Below are 12,723 nucleotides of genomic sequence, written 5' to 3' on the forward strand. Positions count from 1 at the left end.
TCCACGACCACTTCTTCATCTGCTAAGGTTCATTGGCCTGGGAGCATGAACACTGGTGGAGCTTCCAGCTCTTGAAACTGGGAAAAACTGTGGCAGATTGAGTTGTCACTGACCCCAAGTGAGCAGTTTGAAGCAGAGCCAGAGGAAAAACTGTGCAGACTATATTTTGAAATCAGTTTAATTGTACCTTGATAATAAAAGGTATCAATTCTATCAAAAACATGAGCATTTTTGGGTGACCCCAATCTTTTGAACAATAGTGTATGCGTGTGTGTGTTTTTGTTTTCTCCCACAAAGATAACCATGTTAGGTTAACTAGTTGTGCTAAATTTGCATAGTGTAGGTGAGTGTATGAGTAATCTCGGTGATTGATTTGCTGGCTTTTGACTTGCTCCCTTGACTGCTTGAATCGGATCTGAAACGAATGAATGAATAAATAAAACTTGCCTTTGAAATTCAAAAATTAAAGATTAAACAAGCTTATGATAAACTGAAACAAAATATTCCATATGATTTTAAATATTTCAAAAAGTAACAATTTTAGGAAAGCATAGCTCTTTGGAATTTCATTTAAAATAAACTATTGCAGTATAAAACAATAATTTTACGACTGTTTCAAGATGGTGGTCCACAATGAATACCGCTCTGACTTTAAGGTTGATGTCGGTGGCGCACTGCCGTCTACTGGTGTCGTAGTGGCGGGAGGCCTTTGCGCTTCCGGGTTGGTTGACGCTAGCAGAGGGGGTGGGCCGATGTATGAGCGAGCGACCGAGAGAGAGACGCGCACGCACACACACATACACTGGGGAGAGAAGAGTCAGTGCCGCTCCAGCAGCGTCAGCATCACTGTTTGGAAGAGCTTCACCGGTAGGGTCCGGCTGGGCGGAGGAGGGCCAGGCCGGGGCGGCAGGACCCACCGAACTGGACAGAGTACGCAGCATTAATCGGCAACACTTAGTGGGATGGGCTGTATTTAAAACAAGAGGCTCTGTTTCACTGCGGTTGTTCAGCGCCTAGCCGCTCGGCTCCCAAGCGGATTTAGAATCCTTACAATAACACTCTGTACTTTCATCGGTCTGGTGTGCGAGAAAGTAGCCAGTCGGGGGGCTACCCCCACTCCCCCCACCTTGCCCTGTCCCGAAGCTAGCCACTCACTGGATATATACCTGTGCGGGAGTTTGCTTGATATACTTGTTCTTTTATTGAAGACCCGGGAGTAACGGATTAGCCCTGGACGCGCGTTTGCGACTTGTTTTACACTGGGATCCAGATAGAGAAAGGAAACGGGAGCTTAACGACCAAAAGGCGGAAATATTACGGGGTTCGTCCTCATGTCGGCTCTGCGGGAGTGGAGGTAAGTGCTCACTGTCCCCACGTCAGCTTTTCCTAAGTACAGAGTAGAATGAAGTCACTTCATGACTCGCCTATATGGCAGAAATTAGGCGCCCGGACCGACTGGCACGTGTTTCCAGCCCTTGCATAGAAACTACTCGACAATCGGTGCTATTCAGTTAACTGATTAAATCTTTCCCGCTTGTCTGTGACTGGAGTGTTCTTTGGAATCTGAGGTTGAGTGAAATGTGCATTGCAGCAGGTAATTCATTGAAAAGGCCATTGAGGTGCACTTTTATGCGGGTAGAAGGCGGTGTTTGCAAGCGGATGCCCCTGGAGGCTTGCACTAAATACCCATAAGAACATTGATGATTGTCACATGCTGTACATGAATGGACTGGACTGCACTAAACTAAATGGAATGTCCATACAACTTCCATATAGCCTGAAAATTGGACATTCCCTTAACCTTTCTTTTATTTAATGTATTTCACTGTACTGACTCATACAGTATGTGATGCAAGTTGTGCAGTTTCTTTTAAGTGCTTTGGCATTGTGCATCGACCATTGTCACCATTAATTGTGTGCATTATCTGAAAGTTGTTTTGTAATGTTTCTTGAACGTGCTTTGCGTTGGTGAAGTTAATTTTTAACGCAGTATGGCCTAGTGACTAAGGCATTTTACTTTAAGCCACAATTCTAACGGTTCTGTCCCCACTAATACTCGGTCAGATTCGGCCTATGCTCCAGTTTTGGTAAAGGTTGTTGAGCAGCTGTGCTACAGACGTTGTACTTGTAAAACACGTTCACCTTGGGAAGTGTGTGTGTATATTTGATTTTTCATGCTTTATTAATATATTTAAAAAAATTGTTAAAAGTGCCATCCCTCTCAAATTGAAGGTGTCATTATTGGTATAACAAAATGTTGCTTTGCCACGTTGTTAATGATCAAGTTACAAAAACGGTTATTCATTAAAAGAGATGGGGAAAAAAAGTAGCCGTGTCCTTTTGAGTAGCAGTGACATCCCAAGTGTATGAAGACACCCATACTCAACTTCAGTCTTCAGCAGGCAAATAAATAAATGCTGGGATGAGAGGTCACAGGCATCACTATTTTCAACTATTATTTTAGTTGCTCTTTGTAATATAAACTCTGGGTCAACCTATCTTGAGAAAAGAAATTAAAATGTAGGTGGTGCTTGGGCTTAATTTCTTGCTATTTGAGGAATGATTAGAGGAAGTTTGTCTCTACTTCTCCCTGCTTACAGTGGCTATACATCCTCTGCTCACTTAATGTTCAGCACTTTTTGTAGTGGTCTGTTTTTTTTAATCAGTCTGGGGTTTGTCATGATTTGTTTTTTATACATTGTTTTTAGATTTTGGTGTGGCACTTTGCCTGTTTATTTTAGTGGCTAGTAACACCTTAAGAAATTTTTTTTACAAGAAAAGGCCTTTCAATTTCAGGCAGCTTGTTGCTCTTTGTTGGCCTTACTCTTTAAAATGTTGTTAAGTCAAGATTTGAAAATCCCCAATGTGTTAATTTTTAATAACGTGTCAGGTAACTTTCAGTATGTATCCATTGTTCTCTGTGTGAATAACTACTTTCTAATGATAGCATATTCTAAATAGTAAATTGTGTAATATCAGCTGGAAAAATCATTTTAAAGTAACAGCTGACATGCACACTACCCATTTCCTCTATAATTTTAAACACCCTTTTCTAAAATTTAATTTGCTTAAACCGAGAAGTTTAATTGCCTCCAATCCTTCCTTGTAGTTTACACCCCACAGTCCTGAAACCGAGTCTAGTAGGTCTTTTTTGGACTTTCTCGGCCATTGAAAAGTTTTGTTTATAATTTTGAGATTAAAATTGTACACAGTATTTCAAATGAGATCTCATAAGTATAATATATGCATTAAGCATCATGTCCCTTTTACTCTCCACAATGTGCAGTGGTACCCATCATCTTTAAAGACTTATTAAATTGCTTTATTAAACTAACAGGACGTGAATAGTAACAAATCCACCATTACTACTGAGTTTTTCTCATATTATAAACTTTTAGACGTAACAAAAGTATCAATATCATCAATTACACAACTGTCCCAGTAGGAATTCTGTCTAAGTTTAATATTTCTTTGGAAAGGTACATGTTAGGACAATGAAGAGGTTTGCAAGGTTTTATAAAGACTGGAATCTGGATCTAGTAGTTATATTTTTTTAGTAAGTTTTTGTATAAATGCTGTCTGTGCAACTGTGGAATTTCCATATACTGTAGTTGTTGCTTTGACATGGATTTCCTTAGAGCAGTACTCCTTTTCCCACAAATGTACTTTTAGTTTGATCACTTTGTATTGCGAGTTCTGAAATGAATTGTGAGTGTTCCTCTTACAGCGCCATTACCAAAAATACTGTTTCAGTCTCCCTGTAACTCCATATTGACAAACGTACGTCTAGAATGTGTACAGATCTGTGCCTGTCATGTCTAAATTCTGTTCAGTGTTCTGTGTTATGGTTGAGTCAATGTTTTGCATCACTCCTTTTACAGTATTTACAAATCTTTCTCAAAGCACATTTTTAAATGATTGACAATGTATAAATACACAGTCATTGACTAATGACTGATGTTAAGATGGAAGAATTAAGCAAATTAAATTAAAAATTAAGCAAGCACTAAGCATCTTGGTTTGAGTGCTTATTTACGGTTCATGCAAAAAAATGTACAGTTGTGCTTTGGGATTAAGTTCAGTAAATGATTGGATGAATATTTATGTATTAATGAATTGCACCAAAACTACTGTCCAAATGTGCAGATTTCACATTTGTTTATATATTTCTGCAACTGAAGCTGTGACTGGTTAAGTAGAGAACCAGTGGTGGTAGTTATTCTGACACTCTTGTGCTTTAAAGTCCAATGCTTTAACCTCTTTGCTATGTGGGTGATCTTACTAGTTTAGCATTGTAATTTGCTGGCTCTTTTTTTTTTCTTCTTGAGCATTTTTGTTTCACTGAGAAAAATACATATCTGCATGTAAATGTATTTTTCTGAGGCAACTTAAAAATCACAAGCACATACTGCAGTTTTTTAATACCTTCTGTGGTGTGAGCTCAGGCAGTTGAAATGACTTGCCCATGTACCAACCCTGTGTTTACAGTACAATGCGGTACCCATAAGGCCAGGCTGCCTGCAGTGTTAATTTTATCTTGCTGTCTGAAAAGGAAAATATTTAGGTGTGAAAAATATGTAAATCTCTACATGTTTATATTTTTATAGAGTCCTCAAGTAATATACTAATATATAATCTGTGTGTGTGTATTTTTTCTGAATGGCCTATGCATATTGTATACAAGAAGCGTTCTAATACTTGGATTTACTTTTACTTTTTCAGCTTTATCTTTTGTTACTGTTATTTTATAATAATTTTCTGAAAGCTACTAAATTAATATATCTCTTATTGGTAGATAATGCTGTAAACTGTTCTCTGAGATTTTTCAATTAAGGAATGCAGAAGTTTTGAAGTAAAGTATTTATACCCAATAGTTATGGTGCAGTAGAGTTGTGACATGTTGCATGTCAATTAGCACAGGCAAGTAGGAATTTTATTGTACTCTGTAAATGAGACAGTAATGATCTTAACATATAAACTCTATTTACTTGTTTTTCACAAAAGATGGCTTGCAGATCTCTTTCACATACCATAGGGAATAATGAAGGAAGCATAACATAGCACCTACTATTACTATATTGTCAAGCCCACTTAATCCACACACTCAGTTAATTTAAAGTCACACAGTGTCAATTTGGGATCACCAGTTTGCCTAATAAACAGGCCGCAGGAATTGTGAGAGGAAAACCTGGAATAAAAGACATAGGGTGAACATATAAATTCTACACGGACAACATTCAGTAGTAGTATAGGAATCCAAAATTTTGGGTCTGTGTGGAAGCAGCATTACCTGTTGTGTCACTCTGTCGCTTGCTAATGAAGGCAGCCTCTTAGCTTTTCTCCCAAATTATTCAGTTAGTCCAATGATGAATAGTGGTGTGAACAAAATATATATCACCAGCTTTTTAATAGAGAAGACAAAATTACTAAAAACAATTAAAACTGACAAACATGTATAAAGTAATATTACTACTGTAGCAGAAATAGAGGCAAGAATTCACAGAGAGGAGTTTTGTAAATGTTGACAGCAAGAGTCAGATTATTGGACTGTGGGAATGGAAGAAATAATTAAACTGAGAACAGGAAAATGGCTAGAATCCATTGCTGATATTTAATGTGGGAAGACTGTTTCTAGAGAGGGAAATTGTTTTTTCAACCTTGGTTAAACTTTTAAGAGGTCTTGCGGCAGATGGCTGGGGGCCTTTCCTGGTCGGGACCCCCTTCCGATGAGAGGACTGGGGGAGAGGACGTCAACAGCAGTACCTCCACTGGAACATGAGAGGGCAGCCCCCCCCGGATGGTATTGGGGTTTGGAGCTTGGAAGCTCAACCCTGCTGGGGCCCTTGGCCACCGATAGGGGGCGCCTGGACAGCTCCGGAGCCTGCAGCACTTCCGCCACACCTGGAAGTGTTGCCAGAAGAGGATCTCGGTTCCCATGCAGCACTTCCGCCACACCTGGAAGTGCTGCCGGAAAATTATTTTTTTCTTTTTAGAAATTTTACTTTAAAACTTAATTTAATCAATTACATTATAAAGAATGAGTTACAGTTCAATCAAACAAATGTTTTGAATTCCATTTTGATTTTACAGTTCACTCCCAGAGTTACGTTAGGTCATCTAGTGGTGAACTGTTTTAAATAAGATTGCCATTATTATCATTACTAAAAAGTATAGATTCATCCATAGTAATTGATGTTAGCTTAGAAAAGTTGGGCAGAATCTTTTACAGATTTTCTAACTTGCACATATTAAAAATATACAAAGTTAAAGTATGCGATCAATGTCATCAATGCTCATTTTAGCTACCTCAGTCAAAACATGGCTTCACTTGCAGCCTGTGACTTGTTTGGTTGCTGACTTGAGACGCTGTGTCTAAAACAATAAGATAAAATGGAAAAAAGGTAACTGCGACAATGGTTTTTCTTTACATTAAAATCCTGCTTTGGGGGTGGAGTGGTGTGTGAAATGGAATAAATTTAGATTAGTATAGCTTTTTATGTTATTCCTTGACCATTTGCTCCTGTCTGCAGCTCTTTGCTGGCTTTCTGCATTTTTCTTTTTGCCCTGCTAACTGAAATCAAAAGGCATGCGATAAACAAATAAGAACATTTTGCAAAATATTCAAAATAACATTAAACTTTATCAGAACTGTGAAATTGGCAATTTAGTATCATTAATATAGGGCTGTAAACTGTGACTAAAATTTATTTTGAAGTTTTATGTTTCATAAATGACACTGCACTGCTTCAACATTTGTTAGATATTGCAGGCCGAAGAGTAAGCAGTCTGATGCTATTGTGCTTTCTCACCATCTCAATCGTAAAATTACTTTTGCCAGAAAAGAAAGGGCCACTTGATTTCTTGATGCTCTCTGAATACAGTCTGGTACATTCTCTGTCATAGTTTTGATACTGAACCCTCTCTGCAGTCATTGCAACTTGTAGAATACCCTATATACAGTATTTAATCAATGTGTGTGTGCCTGCGTTTTACATCATTTTTTCTGGGCAACTCTTGCAATCATCACAGAAATGCCAAGTATAAATGAAGCTTTAGATCAGGGGTCGGCAAACTTTTTTAGCCATTACCCCAATATTTGTTTGGTTTTTCTAACATTACCCCTGGGATTTGAAAGGGGGAAAATCAAAATCTGTTCAAAATTAAAATATTTTATTGCACCGATATGAAGTACTAAAGAATAAATAATGTAAATAAATTAAATATCAAAAAAAGAACTCTCTGTTAAAAGTGTAAATTAACAAAATATTTAATAAGTAACAAAATAAACAAAACAAGGTAGTGAACAAAAAAAGTGCAATTCACACACATTTTGAGAAATGATATCTCAAAATCAAGATCAAAATTGGGAGATTTGGAGGTAAGCGCAATTTGAATATCGTTTTCGCAATTCAGATGATTTCTTTGCTTTGTTTTAATATTCATTAATGTGGAAAACCCTTGTTTGCAAAGATAAGTTGTTGCGAAAGGCAAAAAGCTTTTGACCGCCTCTTCATGTGCAATATTGAAAGCTTTTGCAGCAGTTGTCATCCAAAAAGATGACACTGATTTTATTCTAAAATTCAATACGCGCTTCATTATTGGATCGAAGTTCAAGAATTGCCTCTGCCAGTCCTTGAGGTTCTTCTGGTATTTCAACTATTTCACATTTAAAAGGATCAACAACCCAACTTATAGTACTTAAATCAAAATCAGGAAAATAATTTGAGAACCACTCTGAGTTTTGTAAGATGTCTTATAACTGTATCTTTGATATCATCAAAAGTAATATTTTCAGAATCTTCCAAAAACAAAGCTAACTTTGGAAATGCAGCTATCTTATTCCCTTGTATTTTCTGTCTCCAATATAGAAGCTTTGATCCAAACGCTGATATCTTTTCTCTGGCTGAAATTATATTGATATTTTTTCCCTGCAATTCTTTGTTCAGTGCATTCACATGCTCAAAAATGTCAGTTAAATATGCAAGATGTGCAACCTACGAGGTGTTTGTGAACTTGTCTGCAAGAATATGCTTTTGATCAGTGAGGGAAATTTCAAGTTCAGTTTTCAAAGCTCACACTTGATTCAAAACATTCCCATGAGAAAGCCATCTTACTTCTGTGTGGTAGAGTAGGTCTGTATATTCAGCCTCACCATCTTCACATAATTCATGAAATAGGCGCGTGTTAAGTGCATGTTGTTTGACAAAATTAATGACCTTAATAACGTCATGCATGACGGTTTCCAGTACAGGTTCCAAATGCTTAACAAGAAGTGCTTGGCGATGGATCATACAGTGAGTAATTTCAATTTCTGGATTATTACTTTTCACCAAAGCCGAAAAACCATTAAGATTACCCAACATAGGTGGCGCTCCATCAACAGTCACTGCAATGCAGTCTTTCCACTTCAAATGAATGCTTGGAGTATTAAAATATTCATTCACCTTATTAAAGACATCAATACCACATGATCTCAATTCGAGACGGGAACAAAACAACAATTCCTCTTCAATTGCATGTGTACCTTTGTAGCGAATATATACCATTAGCTGTGCATTGTTACTGACATCTGTAGTTTCATCAAGCTGAATAGCAAAATATTTACTCGCTTTTATTGAAGAAATAACTTGCTCCCTCACATTTTTTTCTAAAATAGAAATTCTTTCTTTTACTACTTTTGCAGACAAGGGTACTGAATTCAGTTTCACGGCCTCTTTCTGACCACACATGATCTCTGCCATTTTCAAAGCTACTGGTTTAATTAATTCCTGACCAATTGTATGTGGTTTCTTGTTTCGAGCAATCAACCAGGCTACTTCAAAGCTAGCCTTTGCTGCTGAACGTTGATCGAATGTGCCTCTGAAGTTGCTGTCCAGTCTTTGTCTTTTGGCAGACGTTTCTAAATTTACAAAATATTCCCGCGGTTTGGAAGATAGATGTAAATGTAAATTATCCAAGTGCTTCTTTAACTGACTCTTTTTGAAAGATTCTGCAGTGAGTACTTTCAAACATACAACACACTGTGGTTTCATTATTCCCTTGTCTTCTATTTGTGTGAACCCATAATTGAGGAACTCTTCATGGTATACTCTCTTCTTAATTGAAGCCGTCTGAAAGGTAAAAATCATCCGTGGTTATTGTTGAACATACGTCGGTTAAATTAAGGTCTTTTCACTTATTAATAGTTTAGCTTTTGTTAATAAAACATTGTTACCTTGCTCGTCAAAATTTTAACCACAAATATTATATAGGTGTGCAAAACGACTAGGTTAGAATCACATATATCGGCAACATGTGTGACCATATCAGTACTCGAACACCTCGCTATGCTCCCATACGCTGTTCATGCAGTTATAAAATCGGACGCCAGAATACGCAAATGTAGCATATGTGTACGCCGGCACCGCGCTGCGAGGGATGACTGTACTGAGCTAGTTTCAGCGGTTGTGTAGAAGTTTAAATTAATAAAATAATGTTTTCACATTTCATTTAATTTTTTATAATGTACATAATTTTTATTTAGGTTAAATGAGTCTCTGTTACCCCGAGATTTTTGTTTTTACCCCATTTGGGGTAATTTACCCTGGTTCGCCGACCACTGCTTTAAATGGTGGTTATGACAGTCTGACATACTATAAGCAGCTATCTTTAAAAGCAACACCAAAGTTTTATCCATTTGATTAGGAAAATGTTGCATGGAACTTCTGGTTGCCTGCCAGGCTTTGAGTCTGTGGTATGGTTGTCCAGAATTAAAAACTTGTAGTCCTGGATGTCCAGACTACCGATTTTGTCCACCCCAGTTAATATGTAGGCTCTACAGACATTGTCATACCTGAGTTTTTTTGTCATGGTGTGAACAGCAGCTGCATTACCAGTTGATTGTCTGGTTGGTGGTTATTTGAACAGCTTTTGCTGCCACAGGGAGTACAAAGCAATTTATCATGTGATAGTGGCAGCGAGATAGATTATATTTTGGGGGATACTGAAGAATAGGGCTGTTAGATTAGCCAAAATAAGATTTAAATATTTATATTGAAAATAAGAATATATTTGAGTATTTTTAATTCAAGATTAAATATTGTGGGTGTATGTTTGTACTAGTGCTGGGCGGTATGACCAAAATTCTATATCACGGTATTTTTCAAAATTGTATAAATTATATAAATGTGGATGTCAACCACATTTTCCTTGGCAATTAATGCAGTAGACTGGCTAAGAATGACCTATTCCACTGTCATGAGAATTGTACATTGTACAAAAAATATTCTAATGTGCACACAAGTATTAATACAGGTTTGCATGACCCCATAAAGTGATAGTTTTCAAGGGGTTGGCACCAATGAAGAGAAGAAATCGCACTGCATGACAGTTGCAGTCAAAATATAGAACCTTTTTATTGAACAGATTTTGCAAGCAACTTAAACTAAAATTGACAACATACAGTATTTTCAACCATCCAAAGAGGAATTTAGGCTTAGTAAAATATCCAGAGGTGCTTGTCAAAAGTTGTATTGCACTGAACATAGTAAATATTTTTTGTAAACCAACTACACTTTCTGTTAATGTTAACAATCTCTGTCCACTGACATGTTAAAGTGACTTTTTAAACAACTTTACCATCATTAAACTGCATAATATTTAAACTAATAAACAATAACAATAAAATAAATAATAGTGCAACTTCCAGTAATAATAATATTACTTCAAAACTTCAAGCCCAGGTGCATTACATAGTATTCACCAAATAACAATAAAATAAAACAAGTGCAACTTGGTGATGACATCTTTACCAACTGAACCACCATTGAGGCAAATTGCATTAATATGGACCTTGCTTCAAGCTAAGCTATATACATAAATAATAAAACTGCAACTTGCATTTATAATGCTATTTGTGGTATAGCCCTACGGAAGCGTATTAGGGCCACGGTGAAGAAGAAAAAATAAGGACACAGTGAAGAAAAAAAAAACAAGCTGTCAAATAAAGTCGACATGTTGACTTTATTCTCGACATTTCCACTTTAATCTCAATGTTTATGTCGAGATTAAAGACGACATTACCACTTAATTCTCAATCCATAACTGGTGAATTTCCCAAATGAAAGAAACAGAACATAGAAATAGAACAAACAGTTTTCTAATTCACATTTTATTGTAAGTTCGTCCACTTTGGATTGTGTCTTCTGTGGCGTTTGAGACGCCCTTGAAATAGACTTTTCTCTGGCATCTGAAGTGGACCGTGGAATAGAACGTCTTTTATTCGGTGGTGTGGAAGAAGAGAATCACTAACCCGTGATTATGGAAGGAGTCAGGGTCTCACACCAGAAGAGAATGTTCAAAAACTTTCTTTTATTATTGTTCTTTATTGCATACCTAGACTGGAGTGTCAGTAGCATTGCAATGCCCCCCCCAGTAGATGTTTCAGCTCTTATATATCAGCTGGTTGCGTGCAAAGCTTCACACTTTTGCAGAAGTACAGAGGATTGATGCGAGAGCCTAAAAGTTAAATTTATACGGCAGTTACAGAATACAGAGATAAACTTCTTCATTTTACAGGAAGAACAAGTTGCGAAAAATACATATTCCTGGTAAAGTCAGATTCTTTTGAACTGCTCACACAAATAAACAAGCTGTTGTGCATGCTAAATGTCAATTACACACTTTTAGATTTTTGCTGTGCCCTACTCAAAATACAAAATGGAAGGTTTTCTTTATTCTTATTCAACAGTGGCATGGGTATATTCGCTTAAAGCAGGAGAATTATAATGTGTTATATGGTATTACGTATGGAATACGCACCACAGTATTCTACAGTGTGATGAATTTACTTTACTTACACTACGCCGGAAAGCGAACAAATCATAGACATATATAGATAGACACCGCATTCACTGTGTTGCCCAGTCAACACGATACGTCAGCGCGTCTGCCCTATTGCGAGTGGTAAAAGTGCCATTTAAACTAATACACGTAGACGTGGAAACTGGGTTTTCTGATGAAAAAACAATAACGTTTAAAACAGTATCGTTTACATACAACAGATTTTGGCGAATCGTTTAAATGTAATTATGTATATCCATTTATACACTGTGGCCACCCCCAGCCGCGACACCCAGGAAGACAGGAGGAGGGCGCATGCCTCCTCCAGACCACGAGGGGGCGACCGCCCTGGTTCCTTTGGGGGCCACGGGTGCAGGGCTTCGAAGCCCAACCCTGTAGGGGCCCGTGGTCTCCGCCAGGGGGTGCTCCCATGCCTGAAGGACCCGGAACCCCAACACTTCTGCCACCCCAGGAAGTGCTGGGGGGAAGAAGACTGGGAACACCCGGAGGGCTTCCGGGAACACAGCCGACACTTCCGCCACACAGGGGAGTGTCTAAGGAGTGTTGGGAATCACCTGGAGCCCATCCGGGTAATTGTAAAAGGGGCCGCCTCCCTGCAGACGAGGACTGGAGTCGGGTGAGGAGTGGACAAGGTTTGTGTGCAGGAGAGTGGAGGCAGCCTGAAGAGCAGGCAGAAACTGAGAGAGGCCTGGACTTTGGGGGAGTTTGGTGCTTGAGGCACTGGGTTGTGCACTTTATTGGACTGTGATTATGTATAATAAACGTGTGGTGGACTTTAACATGGTGTCCGTCTGTCTGTGTCCGGGCAGCTTATCACAACACTAATAAAGGCAATTATTAAATAACACTACTACTAATTATTATTGTTATTATTAAATAATT

At 37.9% G+C, this 12,723-nt stretch overlaps 1 protein-coding gene across 1 annotated transcript in view; it reads left to right on the forward strand.

The window, feature by feature from the left end:
- Nucleotides 1-759: 759 nt before the first annotated feature.
- Nucleotides 760-12,723, forward strand: part of galnt1 (UDP-N-acetyl-alpha-D-galactosamine:polypeptide N-acetylgalactosaminyltransferase 1) — a 510,424-nt gene continuing 498,460 nt past the window's right edge. The window contains exon 1 of the mRNA XM_028817413.2: nucleotides 760-1,354. The gene's annotated coding sequence lies outside the window, so the exon portion shown is untranslated. The remainder of the gene's footprint in view (nucleotides 1,355-12,723) is intronic.

The sequence above is a fragment of the Erpetoichthys calabaricus genome, chromosome 13, assembly GCF_900747795.2.
Source record: "Erpetoichthys calabaricus chromosome 13, fErpCal1.3, whole genome shotgun sequence".
NCBI classification, from domain to species: Eukaryota; Metazoa; Chordata; class Cladistia; order Polypteriformes; family Polypteridae; genus Erpetoichthys; species Erpetoichthys calabaricus.